The sequence below is a fragment of the Lygodium microphyllum genome, chromosome 4 (genome assembly GCF_053477565.2).
Source record: "Lygodium microphyllum isolate KBCC chromosome 4, Lygodium_microphyllum_v1.1.10, whole genome shotgun sequence".
Classification (NCBI taxonomy): Eukaryota; Viridiplantae; Streptophyta; class Polypodiopsida; order Schizaeales; family Lygodiaceae; genus Lygodium; species Lygodium microphyllum.
The window spans coordinates 65,064,279-65,088,220 of record NC_141138.1 but is presented as its reverse complement, the minus strand read 5'-3'; the positions used below and the strand labels follow the sequence as shown (position 1 = coordinate 65,088,220).

Below are 23,942 nucleotides of genomic sequence, written 5' to 3'. Positions count from 1 at the left end.
CCGCACATCTCGACCGGTGTATGCATCCCGCTTGATGGGATCATACAAACGATAGCCTTCGGACTGAGAACTGTAGCCAACAAACACCTGTCTTCGGGAAGCTGCTTCAAATTTATCACGATGAGCCTTGGGAATGTGAACATAGGCATCACACCCAAAAACCCTAAAATAAGAAACATCGGGCTTAGTTCCAAGTATGCCTCAAAAGGTGTCATCCCATCAACGGCCGAAGTGGGGGATCGGTTAAGGATGTGGACTGTAGTAGCCACAGCCTCGGCCCACAGAAACTGAGGTGTCTGTCGGTGCTCCATCATGGTGCGCGCCATCTCGATCACACTTCGGTTTTTCCGTTTAAGAATGCCATTTTCTTGAGGAGTGTTGGTATTAGCAAACTCCTGGTGAATACCTTTATCTGCACAGAAACGAGCAAACTCATTAGAAACAAATTCACCACCCTTGTCAGATCGCAAGGTCTTCAATCGCCGGCCCGATCGGTTCTCCTCAAAGAGAAGCCAATCCTTGAAGTGGGAGAAGGCCTCCGACTTCAACGCCAAGAAATAGGCCCAAGTCATCCTGCTGTAGTCAACTACGATCAACATGAAGTACGAGTTGCCTCTCAAGGACTCATTCCTCATAGGGCCACAAAGATCCGTAGATACAAGCTCCATCGGGGAATAAGACCGCCACGAAGCTTTGTTGGGAATCGCATCCCTATGCTGCTGTTAGATATGATTAATGCCGCCCCCTCATTAGGTGCTACCAATGATCCATGGTGCTCAAAGTTGTAAGGCCCCCATTATGAGGAGAAGCCAAATGTGAGCCCGGACATTGGTTGAGTCCTGACTTGTATATCAGATGAAGTCTATGTGACCGGATGGCAAAAAGGTGACCGTTGTGGGTCTAATCTTTGGGTTAGACGGAGTGGTTAAGCTGGTAGCAACTCGAGGCGCATTGCATCGAGTTGCGGGGTAAGGGAGTTAAAAGGCGCCATGTAATATTTTACATGGTATCAGAGCCCAGGGGGCTCTAGAGATCGGAGAGTGTGCAAGAGGCAAAGGCTTCAATAGCAAAGAGAAACTATGATGACTTCCGGAAGCGGTTCTGGCGCATCAGGAAGCAGTGCAGGAGGTGGTGTTGCTGTACCGGCTATTCAAACACTGAGGACTCGTCCACCAACCTTCAGCGAAGGCATGTTAGATGGTACAAACTACACCTTGTGGAACTTTAAAATTACAACTATCCTTGATTCTTATGAGCTTCTGGAGACTGTGCTGGGGACTGACGCAGAACCAGAGCCTACTCTCGATCCATCAAATCCTAGTGTGATGATTCCTCCAAATGCAGATCTTCTACGAGCTTGGAAACGAAGGAATGCAGATGCATTGTGTGTCTTAGTTACAAGCTGTTCTGACAGTGTTCTGACTTTGATTCAACATACAACCAAAGCGTCAGAGGCTTGGAATGTACTAAGGAGTCAGTATGAAACATGAAACCAAACAAGGATTCAAAACTTGGAGAATCAACTAGCAGCGGAGAAGTTTGCTGAAGGAGAGACGGTTGAAGCATTTATCACTTGGATTAAGAAGCTGCGCGACCAGATGGCTGGCGCTGGGATACAAAAAACTAGCGAAGAGCTAGCTCGGAGATGTCTTCGGATTTGTCCACAAAAGTTTGATGGACTAGTAACTGCCCTTAATACTCAGGTGAGACCTCAAGCTTTGACTTTTGAGGAGTTTTGTGCATTATCAATGGAGGAGGAGTTGAGGCTGAAAGCCCGAGAAGGAAGCAACAATGGAGATGCTGCATTCTTTGCCAATGCAAAAGGCAAAGGTGGTTCCTCCACCAAAAATGATGGTGACAAAAAGAAGAAGAGGGGAAAGAAGAAGTTTCAAGGAGAGTGCTTCTACTGCAAGAAGAAAGGACATGCAATTGCAGATTGTCGTGTCAAGAAGGCAGATGAAAAGAATGGTACCCTTAAAAATAAAGGGAAAGAGACAACCAATACGGCTGAAGCAGAGCTGGAATTATTCATGGCAACCATTGAGGAAGTGTGCTCCTCGGCGCAAGAAAAATCTACAACTGACTCATGGGTGTTGGATAGTGGGGCCTCCCGTCACATGACCAATAAGAAAGGTCTATACAGTTCTATGTAGCCTCTACAAGAATCCATCACTGTGACGGTTGGAAATGATGCTAAATGCCTTGCTGCGGACACAGGTACTATTTCTTTTGTTGCTGCAAATGGTGAAGTCAAAAAGCTTTCAAATGTGTTGTATGTTCCCGAAATCAGGAGAAATCTCTTATCAGTTGCTGCCCTAACTGATCTTAGTCATAAAGTGAGGTTCAAGAAGACAAGTGCAGAAATTCTTGATAATGCTGGCACAATTGTTGGCAAAGGAGAAAGAAGGAATAAACTGTATGAGCTAAGTGCTCTTACAGCCACCGTTGGAGTGGGCACAAGTAAGCTTTGGCATGAAAGGTTTGGACACATCGGATTTGTAGTGTTGAAGGAGATGCAAAAGCAAGGTATGGTTGCTCACCTACCTACAATAACTGAATTGAAGGAACCATGTGAAGCTTGTATGATGGGCAAGCAACAGAGAAAGGCATTTCCACAAGAAAGTAAGAATAGAGCACAGGCTCCTCTAGAGTTGGTGCATGCTGACTTGTGTGGTAAGATGCCTACACAGGCCTTGGGGGAATCTTCTTATTTTATGTTGATTGTCGACGACTACAGTAGGAAGATGTGGGTGTACTTCCTTCGTGATAAGGCTCAAGCTTTTAGTAAGTTTAAAGAATGGCTAAAACTTGTTGAGAATGAAACAGGGAAAAGTGTGAAGAAATTTAGAACAGATGGTGGTGGTGAGTTCAACTCAAAGGAGTTTGAAGGCTTTTGCAAGAGCAAAGGGATCAAGCGTCAATTGACGACGCCTCACATACCTCAACAGAACGGTATTGTGGAACGCAGGAATCGCACCATTGTGGAGATGGCAAGATGCATGCTAAAGGGCAAGGGATTGCCTAACCTTTTTTGGGCTGAAGTTGTTAATATTGCAGTCTACATTCTAAATCGGAGCTACACAAAGGCTCTCAAGGGAAAAACACCTCATGAGGCTTACACTGGTAAGAAACCATCTGTCTCATATTTCAGAATTTTTGGATGTGAATGTTATGCACATGTTCGAGATGAGAAGAGAAACAAGTTAAAACCAAAAAGCAGAAAATGTATCTTCTTGGGTTATAGTGATGAGTAGAAGGCCTACAAATTATATGACCAAGAGGCAAAGAAGATCATCGCGAGCCGTGATGTGGTGTTCAAGGAGGAGCCGCATACAGTGGAGGAGGAGAAGGCAAGTTCTGTCAGAGTGCAGCGGTGCGGAAGCGTAGGACTGAGAGAGAGAGAACGCAGAGAGAGAAGAGAGAGAAAGAGACAGTGGAAGATGAAGATCTGCTGTATAAAGTGTGCTGAATACAAAGATATGCAGATATATACACGGGCGCAGTGCGCTGGACTGCGTGTCTCCACCTCAACGATGCAACCTACTGTTCACCTCGAAGTCCGCTGCAGTCTGCACTGTCTCCTGTCTGAAATCTGCGAACAGAGACGGAATCTGCGCGTCACTGGTCTGTAATCTGCGAGTAGAGAAGTGTCGGAGACTGCTGGAGATGTCGGCTATTTATAGCCAGAATCTGGACAAAACAGGGCGCAGAAAATATCCTATCGGCTGCATTAAATGCAGCCGACTGTGCAGTCCGACTACCTGTCCGACTGCACACTTGCCTCTACCTGGCTGTGATCTCTAACACCCCCTCTCAGAGCCGGGGCAGGGTAGAAGCCTGAGGGATTTGGAATGTCACCGAAGTAGAGCCTGGGGAAGTGCCTTCGTAAACAAATCCGCAAGATTGTCCTCCGTCTTGCAGTACTCCACAGTGATGGTCTCATCCAGAAGCTTTTCTCTGATGAAGTGGTACTGGATCTCTATGTGCTTCGTCCGGGCATGAAAAACAGGGTTCCGTGCCAAGGCAATGCAACTCTCATTGTCACATTGCAGCAAAGTAGGACGAGTCTGGGGGCACCCAAGCTCCTCCAATAATCTCCGAAGCCACACAGCCTCACATGTGGTGGAAGACGCGGCCTGATACTCCGCTTCAGTAGACGAAAGGGCTACCGTGGGCTGCTTCTTGCTACTCCATGAGATAACACCTGCACCCAAGGTAAAACAATAACCTGTAGTAGACCGCCTGTGGTCCACATCACCGGCCCAATCCGAGTCGCTCCAACCTGCAAGCACAAGATCCGAACCATCTGTCCCTGCGGGGTAATGAATCCCTAAATCAGACGTCCCCCTCAAATACCGAAGTATCCTCTGAGCAGCCTGCCAATGCACCGTCTTAGGTTCACTCATGAACCCTGCCAAGAGCCCAACAGCAAAACAAAGATCAACCCAGTGTTGAGAAGCCAAATCAAGGACCCAATCAATTGACGATAGCGGGAAGCATCCGCCATAGGAGAAGCTGAATGGGAAGTGGCCTTCCAGTTCGGATCCATAGGAGTAGAAAGGGCTCGACAATCCTCCATCTCAAAAGACACCAAGAGCTCTTGTACATATCTCTGTTGAGAGATGAAGATCCCCCTCTGAGACTGAAAAATCTCATGGCCCAAAAAGAAATGGAGTAGACCCAAGTCCGTCATCTCGAACGTCCGATGTAAAGCTGACTTCGTCTCTCGGACCTGCTGTGCATCATCACCTGTGACAATCAAATCATCAACATATAACACAAAAAGCACACAACCATCCTCGGCAGTGTGAATATAAAGCTGCGGATCGGCCTTGGAACGCCGATATTCCAACTGAGACTGGAGGAACGAATCAATCTTCTCGTTCCATGCACGCGGAGCCTGCTTGAGGCGATACAAAGCCTTCTTCAACCTGTAGACTTTCCCATCTGAGGATCCAAAGCCAGGAGGCTGCTCAACATAGATCTCCTCCTTCAAATCACCATTGAGGAAGGCCGACTTCACATCCAACTGGTAAACAGGCCATCTCCTATGGCCAGCCAAGGCAATAACAGCTCTAATGTTCGCCATATGAGCTGTGGGGGCAAAAGTATCATGACAGTCAATCCCTGGGCGCTGTGCAAAACCTTTAGCAAAAACAACAAGGCGAGCCTTGTGCTTATCCAAAGAACCATCGCTAAGGTATTTGGTCTTGAAGACCCACTTGACGCCAATCACCTTCTTATTCAGGGGGCGGGGCACGAGTGACCAAGTGCCATTCCTCTCTATAGACTCCAACTCGGCTTCCATAGCTTTCTTCCATGGTGCGGACTGTAAAGCCTCCTTGATGGAGGTGGGCTCTCGATCCTGTATAACACGGGTCATCAAACAATAGTTAGAGCAAACAAGCTCCGTAGAATGTGCCTGGTGCCGCCGTGATTGCCGTGGACCATCCTGCGGTCCCCACTCCTCAGGAACCCCCTCGATCCCTGAATCACGGAGTGTGTCACAGGCCCAGCGAGGAGGTCACCCGTTGATATGGCCGGAACCTCCACAAACCGCACATTGTGGCTAGTGTACACATCTCGCTTGACGGGATCATACAATCGATAGCCTTGGGACTAGGAGCTGTAGCCAACAAATACCTGTCTGCGGGAAGCTGCTTCAAATTTATCACGGTGAGCCTTGGGAATGTGAAGATAGGCATCACACCCAAAGACCCTAAAGTAAGAAACATCTGACTTCGTCCCAAAGTAAGCCTCCAACGGGGTCATCCCTTCCACGGCCGAAGTAGGGGATCGATTAAGGATGTGGACTGCAATAGCCACAGTCTCGGCCCACAGAACCTGAGGGGTCTGTCGGTGCTCCATCATGGTGCGCGCCATCTCGATCACTCTGCGGTTTTTCCGTTCAAGAATGCCATTTTCTTGAGGAGTGTTGGTATTGGCAAACTCCTGGTGAATTCCTTTATCTGCACAAAACCGAGCAAACTCATTAGAAACAAATTCACCGCCCTTGTCGGATCGCAAGGTCTTCAACTTCCGGCCCGATCAGTTCTCTTCAAAGAGAAGCCAATCCTTGAAGTGTGAGAAAGCTTCTGACTTTAATGCCAAAAAATAGGCCCATGTTATCCTGCTGTAGTTATCTACGATCAGCATGAAGTACGAGCTCCCACGCAAGGACGCATTCCTCATAGGGCCACATAGATCCGTAGATACAAGCTCCATCGGTGAAGTAGACCGCCGCGAAGCTGTGTGGGGAATGGCATCCCTATGCTGCTTCCCCCGAATGCAGGAGACACATGGCTGTTGGCTCACCACTATATCCGGCAACCCTCGAACAAGCTGTCCACGTGACGCCCTCCGAAGATAATCATAGTTCAGGTGACCAAACCGAGCATGCCATAACTCTGACTGTGACTAAGAGGTAAGAAGAAGAGTAGAGAGGGCGGTGGAAGACTTCAATTTATAAATGCCGTTCTCCTCATATCCAGATGATAGAACCTTCCTCGATCCACGATCAAGGACTCGCACCGTAGTACTGTCAAACTTCACCAAAAGGCCAAGGGAGCAAATCTTATGAACTGACAGGAGATGGTACCCTAAGCCGGGTACATGCAAAACCTCTAAGGTATGGGTACCACCTCGTCCATCTGGAATGAGCTGCATCTTACCCCGACCTGCAATAGATACTGAAGAGCTGTCTCCAATGAGAATCTGCCCACGCGAGGGTCGCAACTGGGCAACACCATCTGATGAAGGAGTCATGTGTCGGGAGGCACCACTATCAACAATCCACTCTCGAGCTTGGGGAGCCGTCATCGCAGCATCAGAAGCATTCGGTGAAGCGTCCTCAATGACAGCTAGACGAAGAAATGCAGCTGATGAGGGTGCAGCCACCGCTCCAGAATCCTTTGTGTCCTTCTTGTCTTTGTCACGGCAATCCTTTTTCCAATGGCCAGTCTTTCCACAAATATGGCATGTGGAGTCTTTGTCCTTGTCCTTGTCCTTGTCCTTCTTGGACTTGTTATCCCTCTTCTTCTGAGAGGCTTGACCTGTCAGCGCCTCCGACTTGGAAGCATTCTGTCCCTTTAACTGTTCCTCTTGGTCCAAGACCATAGGAACCAACTCTTCCCACCGAAGAGTAGACTCTCGCCCCGAAGCAATAAGGGTAGAGTAAAATGTACCGAATCGTGGCGGCAACTGGGACAAAAGTGTGATTGCCATGTCTTCGGAGGAAATCGGCTTCCCCGCATTCTGAACCTGCATCTGAAGCTGCCTTAGCTTGTTAATGTGCTCCCGCAGCGAAGAAGACTTGTTTACGGACAAGGTCCGCATCTGTACCTCCAAAGAAACCCGCTTCATAAGGGTCATCCGATTGTACATATGATCAAGCTCTAGCCATATCTCCCGAGCCATCGTCAAGTGCTCGATGTGAGCGATCACGGCTGTAGTATATGATAGAAAGAGAAAGGAACGAATCCTGGCATTCAGTTTGTCCCAATGAGACTGAGCCTTGGCCAACTCCGCACGAGCATCGGAAGAGAGTTTGGACTCATCTCTTACCGAGGGCCGGTCAATCTCTTCCTGTACCAGCTTTGCCAAATCATAGGACTCAAGGATGGCCAACATCATGACGCGCCAAATGCGGTAGTTGTCGCCGTCGAGCTTCTGATCTGCAGGAAGAGCCGGTAAGACAGGCACCTTCCGGTCCATAATCGACTGGAACTCCAAGTCAATCTCTGTAGACATCTTCACTTGTAATGCCTTCACAAACGCAAAAGCAGCCCCCTCTGACTGTGAAAACTCAGCCTGCTAAGGCTCTTCCGCGTCCTGAAACTTCTTCACCCGCCAAAGGCGATGAAAAAGCAAAACCTGCACTTGTAGGCTGAAAACTCAAACTTCCTCCGCGTCAAACAGCAGTAAACAGCAGCAAATCCACCACCTGGACTCCTTTCCTGCGCGCCCACACTCGCTTCAACCTTGTTCCAAGGCGCAGCCCTCCTGTCTGCCCTCAAACGCAAAAAATGCAAATTTGTGTCGTGATAGAAACTCCTCTTCAGGTTGATTCTGCGCTCAGTCAGCCCTCTAACACTGCTCTGATACCATGTCAGAGTGCAGCGGTGCGGAAGCGTAGGACTGAGAGAGAGAGAACGCAGAGAGAGAAGAGAGAGAAAGAGACAGTGGAAGATGAAGATCTGCTGTATAAAGTGTGCTGAATACAAAGATATGCAAATATATACACGGGTGCAGTGCGCTGGACTGCGTGTCTCCACCTCAACGATGCAACCTGCTGTTCACCTCGAAGTCCGCTGCAGTTTGCACTGTCTCCTGTCTGAAATCTGCGAACAGAGACGGAATCTGCGCGTGTCACCGGTTTGTAATCTGCGAGCAGATAAGTGTCGGAGACTGCTGGAGATGTCGGCTATTTATAGCCAGAATCTGGACAAAACAGGGCGCAGAAAAATGCAGCCGATTGCCTGCACTGGTCGGACTGCCACGTGGCAGTTCGACTGTGCAGTCCGACTGCACACCTGCCTCTGCCTGGCTGTGATCTCTAACAAGTTCTTCCACTTTATCATCAAGCGAAGAAGTAGTCCACTATGAACCTATCCCGAGAGCTATCCCTATCCTTAAGGAGGAGGAAGCATCATCTTCAGATGATGAGGAAAAAGTTCAAAAACCTGACATCACCCCACCGGAAAAGCCATTGCCGCGCTGGGTGAAGCAGCTCTATGACCACAATAATCCTATGCCTGCATCTATTGAGGAGAAGGCAGACGGACCAAGGAGGTCTCAGAGAATAGAGGAGCAAAGGAGGGCTTCTGCTCACATAGTCAATATGGCCTTGATGGTTGAGATTATGAGAGAAGTAAAGGAGCCAACTGACTTAGAAGAAGCACTTGCAGATCCATCATCGAAGGTTGCTATGCAGGCGGAGTATGACAGCATAATGAAGAATGACACTTGGGAGCTAGTGGATCGACCAGCAAAGCGGAAGGTTTATTGGCACCAAGTGGATCTGGAAGGTAAAGTACAAGGCTGATGGTACCTTAGAAAAGTACAAAGCTAGATTGGTTACCCAAGGATTTTCACAAGTTGAAGGGCTTGATTTTCAAGAGTCATTTGCCTCAACTGCCAGAATGACCACTATTTGCACGGTACTTGCAGTGGCTGCCCACAAGAAGTGGCCAGTGTACCAAATGGATGTTAAGTCAACGTTCTTAAATGGTGACCTCAAGGAGGAGGTGTACGTTGCTCAGCCACCAGGGTTTGAGGTCCCCCCATTCTGAGAACAAAGTGTGTAAGCTGAAGAAGGCATTATATGGGCTGAAACAAGCCCCCAGAGCATGGTACCAGCGGATAGATAAGTTCTTTTTAAACCTAAACTTCAAAAGATGTGCCTCAGATGCTGACTTGTATGTTTACAGGGATGGTAAAAAGTCTGTAGTGATTGTCCTATATGTCGACGACCTTCTTATTACAGGTGACTATGAAGATATGATCAACCAAACTCGAAAGGCTTTGAGTTCTGAGTTTGAAATGACAGACTTTGGCTTGTTGCACTATTGTTTGGGGATTGAAGTTTGGCAAGAGCCAGGAAAGATCTTCATCTCTCAGAAGAAGTATGCATGGGAGATCTTGAAGGCATTTGGCATGACCGAGTGCAAGGAGATAGCTACACCTATGGAGGTGAATGCAAAGTTATCCGTCGAGGATACATCAACACTAGCAGACATTGGGAGGTATAGTAGGTTGGTCGGCAGTCTGATCTACTTGTGTAACACCAAACCAAATATCAGTTTTGCTGTTGGTGTTTTGAGCAGGTTCTCAAACAAACCTCATGAGAGTCATTGGAAGGCTGGGATACGGGTGCTCAGATACTTGAAGAAAACTCTTAACTATGGTATCACATACAGTTTCGGAACTTCTCTTGTGGGGAACCGTGACTCAGATTGGGCAAGAGACAGTGATTCCAGGAAGTCAGTTTCTGGTTATTGTTTCTCTTTGGGTTCAGGAATTTTCTCTTGGATTAGTAAGAAGCAGCCAACAGTGGCATTGTCTTCTACCGAAGCAGAGTACAAGGCAGCTTGTTTTGCTGCATGTGAAGCAGTATGGTTGAGAAGGATTCTATGGCATATGGGAGTGCAGGATGAAGAACCAACTATGCTGAGATGTGACAATCAGAGTTGCATCGCCATTGCCAAAAATCCAGTGTTTCATCCACGCACCAAACATATAGAGATCCAGTATCACTATGTGCGTGATTTGATGGAGGATGGGATAGTGGAACTGGTCTACTGTCCAACAGAGGAGAATGGAGCAGATATCTTCACCAAAGCACTTACGAAGGATCTGCTTCAAGTTCATCTTCAGAGACTCCGCATTGGGCCAAGGAGATAGTTCACCTATGGGTGGACATTGAGGGGGGGTGTTAGATATGATCAATGCCCCACCCTCATTAGGTGCTACCAATGATCCATGGTGCTCAAAGTTGTAAGGCCCCCATTATGAGGAGAAGCCAAATGTGAGCCGGGACATTAGTTTAGTCCTGACTTGTATATCAGATGAGGTCTATGTGACCGGATGGCAAAAAGGTGACCATTGTGGGTCTAATCTTTGGGTTAGACGGAGTGGTTAAGCTGGTAGCAACTCGAGGCGCATTGCATCGAGTTGCGGGGTAAGGGAGTTAAAAGAGGCCCCTATTGTGGGGTTCGGGGGCCGCAAAAGCGGCCCCTGGCTGGGGGGGTCCTAGGGGGGCCAGCGGCCCCCCTGGTGGGGGTCCGGGGGTAGCACCCCTGGCCCGATGGTAAAGGGAATATTCCTTGGAATATTCCCTGACCGACTAGTGGAGGCTTATATGGTAGGTCGGTCAGGCCAACCTCATGGCCTTCGTAGGCTATAAAAGCTAAACCCCTTCACAGCCATCGATCACTCATCTTTCACCCAGTCAAAGTTGTTGTTCCAGCTAGCCTTAAGCTCTTCATCTATCTTCTGTCTAGATCGCCATCTAAGCTTCACACAGTGGAAGCGCACGGGTGGACAGAGCCATCTTTATATCAGTTGTTTGGAGTTAAAGAATTTACTGATTCTCCTCTTATCTGTTGTGTACTCTCTATCTCTTTCTCAGATTCTGTTCGCTGCGCCGTGTAATATTTTAAAGCTGCTTCCCACGAATGCAAGAGACACATGGCTGCTGGCTCACCACTATGTTCGGCAACCCTCGAACAAGCTGTCCACGTGACGCCCTCCGAAGATAATCATAGTTGAGGTGACCAAACCGAGCATGCCATAACTCTGACCGTGTTTGAGAGGTAAGAAGAAGAGTAGGGAGGGCAGTAGAAGACGCCAATTTGTAGATGCCGTTCTCCTCATATCCTGATGAGAGAACCTTCCTTGACCCACGATCAAGGACTCGCATCGAATTACTGTCAAACTCCACCAAAAGTCCAAGGGAACAAATCTCATGAACCGAAAGTAGATGATACCCTAAACCTGGCACATGCAAAACCTCTGAGGTATGGGTACCACCACGTTCATCTGGAATAAGCTGCATCTCACCCCGTCCTGCAATAGACACCGAAGAGCTATCTCCAATGAGAATCTGCCCACGCGAAGGTCGCAACTGGGCAACACCATCTGATGAAGGAGCCATGTGCCGGGAGGCACCACTGTCAACGATCCACTCTCGAGCCTGGGGAGCTGTCATCGCAGCATCAGAAGCATTCGGTGTAGAGTCCTCAATGACAGCTAGATAAAGAAACGCAGTTGATGAGGGTGCAGCCATGTCCAGAATCCTTGGTGTCCTTGTTGGTGTCCTTCTTGTTGGTGTCCTTCTTGTCTTTGTCAGGGCAATCCTTCTTCCAATGGCCAGTCTTTCCATAAATAGGGCATGTGGATTCTTTGTCCTTGTCCTTCTTTGACTTGTTGTCCTCCTTTTTCTTCTTTTGGTCCTTCCCCTTCTTTTGAGAGGCTCGACCTGTCAAGGCTTCCGACTTGGAAGCATGCTGTCCCTTCAATTGTTCCTCTTGGTCCAAGACCATAGGAACTAGCTCTTCCCACCGAAGAGTAGACTCACGCCCTGAAGCAATAAGGGCGGAGTAGAAAGCACCGAATCGTGGCGGCAACTGGGACAAAAGTGTGATCGCCATGTCTTCGGAGGAAATCGACTTCCCTGCATTCTGAACCTGCATTTGAAGCTGTCTAAGCTTGTTGATGTGCTCCCGCAACGAAGAAGACTTGTTTACGGACAAAGTTCGCATCTGCACCTCCAAAGAAACCCGCTTCATAAGGGTCATCCGGTTATACATCTGATCAAGCTCCAACCATATCTCTCGAGCCACCGTCAAGTGCTCGATGTCGGCTATCACGGCTGTAGTACAAGACAGAAAAAGAAAAGAATGAATCGTGGCATTCAGTTTGTCCCATTGAGACTGTGCCTTGGCCAACTCCGCACGAGCATCGAAAGAGAGTTTGGACTCATCTCTCACCGAGGGCCGGTCGATCTCCTCCTGTACAAGCTCCGCCAAATCGTAGGACTCAAGGATGGCCAACATCATCACGTGCTAGATGCGGTAGTTATCGCCATCGAGCTTTTGATCTGCGGGAAGAGCCAGTAAGACAGCCACCTTCCGGTCCATGATCGTCTGGAACTCCAAGTCAATCTCTGTAGACATCTTCACCTGTAATGCCTTCACAAACGTAAAAGCAGCCCCCTCTGACTGTGAAAACGCAGCCTGCTAGGGCTCTTTCTTCCGCGTCCCGAACCTTCTTCACCCGCCGGAGGCGATGAAAAAGCAAAACCTGCACTTCAAGACTGAAAACTCAGCCTTCCTCCTCTTCAAACAACAGCAAACATCAGCAAATCCACCAACTGGACTCCTTTCCTGCGCGCCCATGCTCGCTTCAGCCTTGTTCCGAGGCGCAGCCCTCCCGCTCTTTCGCCCTCAAACGCTGGAAACGCAGCCTTGTGTCGCGATGGAAACTCCTCTTCAGGTTGGTTCTTCACTCAGCCAGCCCTTCTACACTGCTCTGATACCATGTCAGAGTGCAGCGATGCGGAAGCGTGGGACCAAGACTGAGAGAGAGAGAGAGAACGCAGAGAGAAGAGAGAGAAAGAGACAGTGGAAGATGAAGATCTGCTGTATAAGTATGCTGTATACAAAGATATGCAGATATATACACGGGCGCAGCGTGCTGGACTGCGTGTCTCCACCTCGACGATGCAACCTGCTATTCACCTCGAAGTCCGCTGCAGTTTGCACGATCTCCTGCCTGAAATCTGCGAACAGAGACGGAATCTGCACGAATCTCCAGCCTGAATCTACGATCAGAAGTGTGAGAAGACTGCTGGAAAATCGGCTATAAATAGCCACAAAACAGGCGCCCAATAAATGCAGGTTGGCTGCATTAAATGCAGCCGACTGTCCTGAGGTCGGACTGCCACGTGGCAGTCCGACTGTGCAGTCTGACTGGCTGCCGGCGGCCAGGACCTGATCGCTACCATGTCTTTAGTCTAGTAAGGACCAATGCAAAATTGCAATGTTAGTCCTTAATTGAAGTACAAAACCAAGCATGTAAGTATTGGTAAAAGACTAGAACTCACACACCAATGCTTCATATTGAGATGCTTTGATGCTAAGCAAAGAAAAGGAATGCAAAGCTAATGGAAAAATAAGCTTAGAAATGAATGATTAATGTTGTAAAGAAAAGTGTGCAATAAAAGATAAATGAAAACCCTAAAGGATAGTAGCCTATGGGCGTGACTCATTAGCCTAATGAACTAAGAGTAAGGTGAAGACTAGGCTGGCCTAAGAATGTACTAGCTTAGGATACCTTAAGGATCCTAGGTGTTAGCATAAGGTTGTGGCCACCATAGCACATGTCCATCAACATATCTTTGCCAAAGAAACTCGTGGCAAGGTGAAGAAATGGATCGAAGTGGGAATGCATTAGGAGTTCCTAGAAGAGTGGCTAGAAGAGCATGTTGTGTGAAGTCTAACAAAGCAAGTGTGGCAAACTAGTCACCCAAACCTTTAGAGGTTTTGAAAGCTTGAGGTGGGTGGGTCCAACAAGAACAAGAGCATTGGGCACTGTTAAGAAACCACTCCTTCAGTTTCTTCACTTTAGTCAGGGTTTCGCCTAATATCCCCAAAAAGGGCTTGTATCCTCATTTTGGTCATTTTTTCAGTGGGCGACAACACAATGGTGTGTCACCCTAGATAGCTTAGGCCTATAAATATGCCATCACTTCATTCATTCTACACCCAGTCATTCTTCACTCCTCTTCTTTTGTCATCAAACATCCTTCCCTTCTCCACCTAGCCCTTCCATAGCTCTCACACCCCTTCGGGAGGACACTGCGGTTCGTGGTTTGTGGTTACCTTCCACCATCCACTCCCTTTGCTTCAAGTGCCCTGTTCCCATACTATCAGACTTTGCATTTGGAGTTTTTCCTTGCTTGACATCATCATCTCCACACAAGCGTCAGCTCTCTCTCTTCTAGCACCACCAGATTTACCCTCCTAGTGGCTGCCCCTTTACCTGGCGACCTCCATCTCATTAGGCGTCAGCTCACATAAGTCTCATGCATTTGCGTTTGCTGCCTAGGTCATCTTCTCGGTGTCTAAGGACTGTGCTTCGCTCCCTTGACAGTTGATGATCATCTTCCGCATCTTCGACAGCATCAAAGGATTGCGCTTCACTCCCTCCATAGTTGTCCTTCACCTACCAATGATTACTTCGATAGCTCATTGCTCGGAGGACTACATTTTGCTCCCTTCATTGTGCAGATTCCCCATAGGTATTGTCGCCTAAGTTTGACAGGACATGTAAAGTAAAATACCCTAACACAAAAACATAAACAGAAACCGTACGACAAAGCATGAATTGATAAAAAGAACAGAGTTAGGGTTAGGGTTAGAGTAACTCAGAGACAATGAACACAGTGAATAAATGAAATGATATGACTACTAATAATACGATGCTCATGCAGCAAACACACTATGCAGTGAATGAATACTGAACCTCGAACTCCTGTATCTCTAGGATCAGGGCAAGGGTAATGAGCTGGAGAGTGTATCGTACTCCGAACGGATCTCGAATCGCGGCAAGGCAGCCTCCGGATGACGAACACCAACAAACGTAGCAGTGAGAAGCTGAATTTGATGCAGACAGCAGTGAGGAGAGAGAAAGACTAAAAACGGAGCCTGCAGGAGAGAGAAAGACTGAAAACGTATGCAGGATAGCCTGCAAGAGAGAGAAAGACTAAAAACGGAGCTTGCAAGAGAGAGTAAGACTGCAGCGACTGTAGACAGGAGAGAGAAAACTGTTAGGGCGGCAGTTGGAGCTTGCAAACGCAGCAGTTTGCTTGGTAGGCTGTACGACAGCAGTGCAGATGAACAACAGTCAATCGCCAGGTAGAAACAACAGCAATCAGCGTGTGGAGGGCTGGAAATAGGCGCCAGACTGTAGGGAACAATGATGGACAGCATGGGATGAGATGTCCTCCGTGACCAGGGTGTGGGCAGCAAGGGATGAGATGTCCTTCGTGACCGGCGTGTGGGCAGCAAGCTGGTAGCACCTGAAACCTGCAAAAACGAGATTGTAAAAGAGTGGAGGGCTGGCTGCCAATTTATAGAAAATTAGGGTTTTAGATCCTCTCCCACTTAACTTTCTCGATCTGCTCCCCGTTTTAGGGTTTTGGCTAAAATAAGCCTAAAATAAGCATGTTTTGGGGCTGTTTAAGTGGCTAGGCGCATTTCTTAGCACAACAGGACAGTGTAGTCATCTTCTAAGCTTTGGCTCCATTGTATTAGCTTTTCTTCTCATAGGATGATTCAATGCATCATCATTGTGTCTTTCTTGTGATTCTGAGTTTCTCTTCTCTCTCAATGTTTGTTGTACACAGTCTATGTTTCTGCTCGCAAACGTGTTGTTTTGAGAGTCAAGCTCATGATCCTTGGTTCAGTCTGTTTACCTTAGTTGAATAAGGTTGGGTCACACTGACTCACCTATGGTTACATATAGGTTACCTTACTTTTGTATGATTTTGGTGTGTGTACACAGTTGACTGTGGAAAGATAATGAATTGAATAGGGAGCATGGCTGCTACCCTTGTGGCCTAGCTGTCTCTCTCTCTAATTTCTTTCATGGTATCAAAGCCATTTGAAGAGACTGATAGCAATGAGTGCTTTGCATTTTTTACTGAAGAAAGTCTTCCTTTGTGCACAACCATGACAGCATAAAAAAATAAGGATCATCATGTGCTATTGATGTTGAAGTTTGTGATTGCCTGAATCTCTTGAGTCCACTTTGAGATGAAGATCCCTGAACAAGTTTGGAGATGCTAAGGGCTTGGACTTGTTGCAGCACTCCATCTTTAATAGAATCACTATCAATACAAAAGACCTTTGGTTCTCAGCTACTGCAGCATATTGGTATCTGGCTTGCTTCCTGCTTTCTTCATTTGCGTGATTGAAAGGGAGGTGCCCTAGTGGAGTGTGGATGAAGCGTAGTGGAGGTTGTACGTGCAAAAGGTACACGGTACCACCTGCAGGGACCATTTTGTCTAATGCCCATTTGAGCACTTGAATGGTGCTATGATGTTTGTCGAACTGCCATAGCGACCTTGGGTTCTAAGCATGATAAGCGATTGCACGACATCTTAGGTCTAAACTAAGGCCTGTATTCGATGCATTGAATACATTGGAATGAATCTCGTGGAGAATAAACAAGCAAGTGTCATCTTTGTCCATATGCTACCCAGGTTAACAGATATGGTTGTTGTCACAAAGCCATAGGTAGCCACAAGCTCATTAGAATACAAGTAGACCGAGCCTGTGACATTTGAGTAATTGATTTCTGTGGTTAGAGTTTCTGTGCCAATAGATTGAATCACCGACTGTTTAGTTTTCACTATCAACATAAGGCCCACCAAAGCAAGGAGACAATTAAGAACTTCAAGGCAACTAGTTGGCTGAAAATAGAGTTAAACTCACTCAAGTGAGTAGACATTGCTGTACCCTCTTTCATACGCAAATCCATAAGCTTTTTCAGCCAATACACTTTGCTTGCAACACTCTTCTGTGCATATAGTTCTTTCAGTCGAGTCCATATAGCATATGCAGAATCCAACCTTCAATGTGAAATAGCAAGGCATCAGAAATTCATAGCTCCATGGTTGAGCATGCAAGCTCATTTAACTCATCCCAATCTTCCAGTTCCATGTCCGCAGGCTTTGCCCCTTTGGTTTTAATCGGCTTTGCCTGCTTCTTTTGCAACAAGATATTGTAGCACTATTTTTGCCAAACTGCAAAGTTATGTGCTCCTTCAAGCTTCTTTATGTGCATGAGATTACTGCTGTCACTGTTGCCAGCCATGATTTTCAGCCCAAATGTGACCAAAAAATCAGCAAATGTAGGCCCAAACTGTCACCCAAGTGACCAAGGTACGAACAAGTACCAACTAGCAATAAATGACCACGTAGAAGCACAGATTTCAGATCTGTAATTAACTTTTCAGAAGCACCAAACCATGTGCTACAGCATTCCACACCTGATTACAGCTGTTCCAAGGGCATATGCATCACATTGCATGAGAAATCCCAAATTTTAGTTGCAATTTCTGTTGTACATGTACCCACAGGCATAATTTTTGACACGCACGGTCAAAAGCACCAAAATTTTTGTGCTCAAAGCATCAACCACACATCCGCATTTTCTCTGTCATGCATAGAGCAGCCCAATTTTGCCAAAATAGAGCTATTTCAGCAAAACCCCCAAATTTTCCAAGTGTTGGATGTCCAAATTACATGGAATTGAACGTGCATGCGCATAAAATGACCAAATGGTGCACAAATTTTGCCCAAACTGCAAAAGCCCCAAATTGCATGGGGTCCAATGTGCATCAATGTCAAGAAATTGGGTAAATTTCAGCCCAATTTGTGCATGTACATGAAAAGCCCCAAATGTCGGAGGCAAAATGTCACAAATTCCTGCAATTTCTGAGACAGATATCACTGTTGCATCTTGCGTGCACCAAATCTTGACAAAGCCCCAAATTTTCCAAGTCTTCCATACACTAATTTCAGTGAAATTGAAAGAATTTCACTAAAATGTGAAAAAGCCCCAAAATTCCCGGGTAAATGTGCACCGATTTTGCAATTTCTGAGTCAGATTGTCTAGTTCTGCGTTAAGATCCCCAAATTTGGGAAAAGACCCCAAATTTTTGAGCTTGGGTTGCACGAAAATTTGATGGTGTGCCTCCACGCGTGAACCCTCGGTAGGGGAACTTCAAGAAAAAAGAATCTTGAAGGAAAAACAATTGAACGACGTGTCAACGGATCTGCCGTGCAAGCCGCCGCTTGGTTCAATTCCCAGAACTCTTAGCTGTCGCGTCGCGTGTGGAGGCCCGTCAGCGATTCCGTCATGCAGCTCGCTCATCGCCTGCAGTCGTCGTGTGCAGCTCCTGCCAGTCGCGTCTCTGAGCCATGCAGCGTCTGTTGTCAACGCTGCCACGCTACAGCTCCCGGCTCTCCATGATGGGGCTAGGCGCACACTCTGCATGCTGGAGCCTTCTGCAGCTTAGGACCCGTCGCTTGTGACTAAATGCCGCCTGATTCAGGCTATAGCTCCCGTCAATCGCCTCACGACTTGCTTGCTTGTCTTGCTCGAACTCCGAGAGGTACAAATGCCTCAACCGTAGCTTTGATACCAATTTGTTGTGACGGGTCAACAAGAAGATTGAGACGGTAGGTGTTCCTTAGGCGTGGAGAGACAGAGAGAGTGGAAGAGAGCAAAATAGAGTGTACACGTTTTTTGGTACAATGAAGAGAGTGTACCTTTAGGTTTTTAGATAGATATATATGTGTAAGTACAAGTGCTAAGGGTGTGTTCACACCGGAGCACATTTAAAGGCACGAGAGCCTTAATTCCTAACAAAATCTGACAATAAAGCTGAAAATCAGGGCAGATCTGAAAATAGGGCTGGAAAGAGGAACTAATTGCAGAGAACGAGTGGGAAAAGTGATGCACAACGTAAGGAGCTGATGGCTGCAAATAAATGCTATATTTGTGAACAGGAAGGGCTTATGGAACGCAACTGTCCTAATAAATAGCAAGCTGAAAAGGATGATAATAAGGGAAAGAAAGGCAAAACCACTATTGGTTTAGTGCTTGATGTAGTGGAGTATCAGCCTAATCAAGATAGTACTAAACTTTGCAGGACATGGGGCAAAATCAGAAATCAGCATGCATTGATTTTTCTTGATCCAGGGGCACGGTCAAATTTCATCTCTCTTGATATGGCAGCCCGTTTAGGCATCAGAGAGGATGAGATGGGACCCATGGGTGAGATTGGTATGGCATGCAAGGGACATGTAGAGTTGGTCACTCCTATCATTGGAAAGCTTCGTTTGCACATTCAAAGTTACGTGGACAGCTAAGAGTTCTTTATTGCTCCATTGGAAGGATGTGATGTCTTGCTTGGTATGCCTTGGTGTCATCGTGTGCATGCAGTGATTGATACTCATGATAAGATTGTGACCCTCTTCCATAGAGGCAAAGTTCATACTTTGGATGTAAAATTGAAAGCGGAATCTGTCCCTATTGTATCTGCTTCTACTATTTCCAAAGTAATGAAAAATTATCTTTCAGCATACTTAGTTTTCACTAAGGATAAAAGTGATAATGGAAATGTTGGGAATGTGACTACTTTGGATAAAGATCGCATGTCATTTTTGCACATGTATGCTGCTTGCTTTTCTCAGTCACTTTCGGGACACTTGCCACCTAAAAGGCCTGAGGATCATAACATAGATTTGATCCTTGGCAATAGGCCACCTAATAAGCCACCTTACAGGGTTAGTGCAGCCCAACAGGAGGAGATTATGAGCCAAGTAAATGAGCTGTTAGAGAAAGGGCTGATTCAGCCAGTTCATCTCCGTTTTGCTCTCCAGTGCTTCTAGTGCAGAAGAAGGATGGGTCATGGCGTATGTGCATTGACTATCATGCGTTGAACAAAATCATGATAAAGAATAGATTTCTGATCCCTAGGATCGATGATATTTTGGATAGATTGTAGGGGCAGCCATTTTCAGCTGTATACATTTGAAAAGTGGTTACCATCAGATTCGGATTAGGCCTGAGGATGTATCCAAGACAGTCTTCCGAACACCTTTTGGTTTATATGAGTTTCTTGTCATGCCATTTGGACTTACAAATGCTTCTATCGCGTTTAATAGAATGAAGGATCGCATCTTTCGGTAGTATAAGGAATTTGTGGGCACTTCTTTGATGACATGATTGTCTTTTTGAAGAATGAGGGCGAGCATCACAAGCATTTGGCCATAGTATTCAATGAGATGCATAGGTATCAGTTGTTGATTAATGACAAGAAAAGTGAATTCTTTTTGCATGAAATTCACTTTTTGGGCCACATTGTATCGGCTGATGGCATTCGTATGAATCCTGCTAAAGTTGAGGCAATTTGCTCATGGCCACATCTTTGAAATGTTCATGAGATGCGTAGCTTTATGGGTCTATGTTTGTACTATAGGAAGTATGTATGGAACTTTGCTGAAATTGCTTCTCTATTGCATGCATTGCAAAAGAAAAATGTGCCATTCAGATGGACAGTAGTGGAAATTTTAGCATTTGATGCATTAAAAGAAAAGATAACTTCGGGCCTTGTTCTTGTATTGCCCGATCTCAGGAAGTCATTTGTTGTGCAATGTGATGCATGTGGAAACAACATTGGGGTTGTTTTAATGCAAGATGGCCGCGCATCTATATCCTTTTTCATGTATAAACAATGATCTGTAGGGCTGCGTGTAAACCCATGAGAGAGCAGAAAAGTGTCAAACTTTTTGTACCATTGCTGTGGTGCTTGGTTCAGCCCATACAAGTTGCGTTTTAGTTTACATACCAACTGCTCTTTTCCAAGAACTACAAAGCCCTCGGGATGTTTCATGTAGATCTCCTCATCAATGTCACCGTGCAGAAAAGTTGTTTTCACATCCATTTGGTATAGCTCTAAATCCAATACAGTAGTGAGAGCAAAAATCACATGTAGAGTGGTCATCTTCACAATAGGTGAGAAGACCTCTTGGAAGTCAATCCCTTCCTTCTGTGCATACCCTTTGGCAACCAGTCTTGCCTTGTACTTGGGTTTCCCATCAAGTGTCTTTACTTTGTTAACCCATTTGTTTGGAATAGGCTTTCTTCCTTTGGCCAACGACACAAGATCCCAAGTACTGTTAAGTTTGCATGACTTGGCCTCTTTATATGTAAGAGGCTCACCCTCATCTATAATTATGCATTTCTTCAGTTCACACACTTCATCTCATTTTAGGGTTTCACATTGATAGCCCCAAAAAGGGTTGGTGTCCACCTTTTGGCCACTTTTCAGTGGGCATCCACATAGTGGTGCGCCACCCTATACAGCTTATGCCTATAAATAGGTACTCACTTTGTTCATTCTTCACCACCTTCTTTGGTCACCACCCCACCATTCTTCAGTCATTCTTCACCTCTCTTCTTCTATCATCAAACACCCTTCCCTTCTCTCACCAACCCCTTCCATTGCCCACACACCTCTTTAGGAGGAAATTGTGGTTGGTGGCTCGTTGCTGGCTGCCTTCACCCTTTCTCTTCTGCTTTAAACATTTTGTTCCATTATCAGGTCTTGCGTTTGGAGCATCTTCCACCTGGCATCACCATCTTTTGCTAGGCGTCGGCACCCTTTTCCATAAGGCTCCACCTTTATCTGCCTTTTTTAGTCTGGAGGTCTTCTCCTTGCCTAGCGTCATCATCTCTAGCTTGGCGTCAGTATCCTAGCCTTTGGCGACAATCTACATCACCAACCATAAGTGATTTCATCACTTGTCTATCATAATGGTTGTTGGGACTTACTTTTTTGCAGCATGGCCATTGGGATTTGCGTTTTGCTGCCTAGGATTCCAGTTCGTTCCCTGGAGAGTTGGTGATCATCCTCCATATCTCCAATGGCATTAGAGGATTGTGGTTTTCTCCCCCAACAATTGTCTTTCACCTTCTAGTGATTACTTCAATAGCCCACTACTCGGAGGATTGCGTTTCGCTCCCTTCATTGTGCAGATTTCCCATAGGTGTTGTCGCTTGATTCAAATAGGACAGTGCAGTTATCTTTTGAGCTTTGGCTTCAATGTATCAACTTTTCTTCTCATAGCATGATTCAGTGCATCATCACCATGTTCTTCTTGTTTTTTAGTTTCTCTTCTCTGTGTTTGCCATACACACTATGTCACTCCCCGCAAACCCTATTGTCTCTTTGCACCGTTGCTTATTTTGACATGGTATGAGAGCATACCTATTATTTTTGACAAAAGGCATTCTTTGATCTCCTCTACAATGGCATTGGTTCTTCTCCGGTACATGCTTTGGCAAGGAGCATGGATGCTCTTATTCTATCATGGTGGAGTGGTGCCCCTTAAGTATCCTTGGTCTTGAGAGGGATGATGTGAGAGAGTAGAGGTAGGGCATGTCAATGCTTGCCATACATCTACATGATGTATCCTTGGTCTTGAGAGGGATGATTGTGAGAGAGTAGAGGTAGGACATGTCGATGCTTGCCATACATCTACATGATGTGGACCCTAAGAGAGGCTTTTCTACATGCATCAAGTTAGTTAGTTGGTTTAAATCTTGGGGCTGGTTTGATTTTCAGGTCCATGATGGATGGTTGGACAGCAAGTGGTGTGTGTTCCTAGTTAGTTCCCACATAGGGGAACACTTTGCCAGTCTAGCTGAAGGCAGGAAATCTGTAGTCATGATGTCTTCTATAGGGCTCTTTGTGACAGACATCTACAACTGGCTATTTATAAGTTTGGTCATCTAGGTTTGAGTACGATCAATGTTGACTTCCTGCTTCTTTAGATGTCATGGACTAGGAGCCATGACCCAAAGCTAGAGTCTTGGAGTATTTTTGGTGGTGCATTCAGATACTTCGAGTGACTTCTTGGAGCATCACTTGTCATTGTTGTATGTACTATTGTGTTGCAAGTTTTTGGTAGATCATTGTTGTGGTATGGGAGGTGGTGGAGGCCCCTAGGAAGTTGTATGTTCCCATCATTGTATATTTATTGTACTGATCAATGATCGCCCATGATCCAAAAGAGAGTCTTAGCGGTATACATATTGTGGGTGTCAGGCACTTTATTAGGCCATTATTTGGGTGCTTGTATGGATAGCTACATGTATCATATAGGGCTAGTCCATTTGTGTCTTGGCTCTCGTCCTGTAGCGAATATAATACTACACTCCTTCATTCTTTTGTACATGATGATAACCACATGGAAAAATTTGAGATACTATTTATTGTCACATGTGGCATCACTTATGGTTTGTTTGGTACATCTTGTGCCTTGTGTTTTGGACTCTATTGCACGTTCATTCATTCTTTCAGTTCTTGTGTTCTCTTTCAATGTTCATTCTTCTCAGTGTTTCAACAGTTGTGTTCTTTTGCTTCCATTGCTCACAAGAACCAATATGGGTCCAAGTGGAATGTATGAGTTGTATCCTCCTAGTATGGGACCATCTCAATTGGGACAATAGGCTCACCTTGGCCCTCTTTCAAATAGCTTACATGGGACATTGAATGAATGCAAATATTCAGTAGTAAATCCAAATGGGAAGATACTAAACCAATTTTTTGGGTAATTTGAACTAATTCATGGTACCTTGATGATAGTTCATAATGATGTGCACTGAGTCAGAGTCTCTCAGTTCAGCTACAACCACATGTAAAGAACTATAGGTTTTGCAGTGGAGACAAAAGGCAATGCATGACAAATACTAGTAGTGAATGAACTCACAAACTCAGAGAATCAATGAATGATGATGAATGAAATACATTATAATACAATGACCTTGGTCCTTCGTTTCTCTACGAATGGGGCTGAGGAGAGC

General features: G+C 46.1%; 1 protein-coding gene across 1 annotated transcript in view; it reads left to right on the top strand.

The window, feature by feature from the left end:
* The window catches only part of LOC148037117 (uncharacterized), a 47,544-nt gene that overhangs the window by 21,725 nt on the left and 1,877 nt on the right, over positions 1–23,942 (top strand). The gene's annotated exons all lie outside the window — the stretch shown is intronic.